This window comes from Pistacia vera, unplaced genomic scaffold, assembly GCF_008641045.1.
Source record: "Pistacia vera cultivar Batoury unplaced genomic scaffold, PisVer_v2 Contig1116, whole genome shotgun sequence".
Taxonomy (NCBI): Eukaryota; Viridiplantae; Streptophyta; class Magnoliopsida; order Sapindales; family Anacardiaceae; genus Pistacia; species Pistacia vera.
Window position 1 is genome coordinate 1 of NW_022195156.1, and position 1,904 is coordinate 1,904.

Here is a 1,904-nt window from a genome sequence, read left to right on the forward strand (position 1 = left end):
GTATTATTGTTATTAGATAGGATCGAATCATTTATAGCTCTGAATTGTATCTATTTTAGCATTCGATTATAGTAAGTTTGTACGCAGTATGTTCATTACTATTTATTTATAGTAATTTCATTATTACCAGTTAAATTCTCAATCTAAATAATTGATCCATACCTATTAGCATTTGGATGTGGTATTATATTAAAAATTTCATCTCCATTATTAAAAGAAAATGTTACATCCACAATTTCTTCTCATAATTCCGACGTGACAGTTTATAATTAGTCAGCGGTCTCTCTTAGGTCTTACCTGCAATTGGGTTGATCGTATCATCTAGGTCCCATCTAATTAGACCTGGCAAAACGGGCGGATGGACCGGGTGTGGGTCAGGTCTAAACGGGTACGGGTCTCACGGGTACGGCCCAAAACAGGCCCAATATTTTAGACTCGCACCCTACCCTATGTAGGTACGGGTGGACCCGTGGGTGCCTATACTATTCACTCTAGTTTTAGATTTTTGCAGTTATAACCCCAAATCTTTTCTCCCAAGTTTTCTCACCAACCAAAACCAAACAGAAACCCAAAACCAAACGGGTGCCAATCACAAACCAAAACCATACACACAAACATTGTTTTCTCCCAAGTTTTCTCACCAACCAAACAGAAACCCAGAACTTAACAAAGAAAAAGATAAAAAAACTTGTATCAAGCTATAAGTATATTGATTTTCGACAAACTAGTATCAAGCTAAAGTCGAAGATAAATCGACTTAACCAGTATCAAAGCGAAGGTCAAATTGCACACAAAAGCCTCAAGATATGGTAAGAATTTACATATCTAAAGTTATTAGGAAAACTGGCCTTCACACCCTCGGTGGTTTAGGATTTCATCCAGACCTCACTTTCCTTACCCTATACTCCATTGATTCATACACTATTTTTTCTAAGGAATTACTTTACATGCTCTGGTACTCTTATGCCAGTATGATATTGGTATTTCCTCCCTGTTGAATAGACCTTAAATTACCTCTCCGACCTTCAGCAACCTTGGACAGACAAAAAAGATGGTCTTCAATGGTTTCATTCCTTATCGTGGTGGTTTTCTTCCTTCAAGATTTACTCCAACATTCAATGTTGCTAGATTGTAGTCAAGGAGAAGCTGAAGACGCCGGAGAATTGACTCCAAGAATTGGAGCTGCTGAAGAGTTAAGAGTAAAGACGAAGGAGATGAGATCAAATCGGCGACGGTGATACACATACCTTGATGCGCCGACAATGGAGACTAAAAACGTGGTTGATGAGAAGTAGAGACAGGAGAAGCGGCGACGGTGGAGTTAGGGATTTCGATGATGATGAGTTTGAAAGAAGGTTGATGAGAGAGTGAGTTTGAGTTAGGTTAGGGATTTTGCGATTTGGGGCAAAATGAAAAGGGGAAAGGGTTCTTTTTTTTTTTAAACACAAACGGGTACCTGTGGGCACCCGCGGGTGTACCCGCTTGACCCGTTGGCAAAACGGGTCAGGTACGGGTCAAAGAAAATGGGTCTAATATTAAAGACCCACACCCTATATTTTTTACCCGAGTTCCCGCGGGTCTAGACCCGTTTTGTCAGGTCTACATCTAATAAATTGTGGCTAATCAGTTGTCAGCTGTCACGTCAGAGTTGTAAGAAAAAGTTTGTGAGAAAAGGTTGTGGGTAGTATTACTCTTATTTAAAGCAATAATTGACCATTGCAACCCTCTCCATCCCTAAATTCGTTAACCTTTTAATATATAAGTATACAATAACAAATGAGATGCACCATTTACAAACTCTTATTTAAAGCAATAATTGACCACTGCAACCCTCTCCATCCCTAAATCCGTTCTCCTTTTAATATATAAGGATACACTAACCAATGAGATGCACCATTTACAAA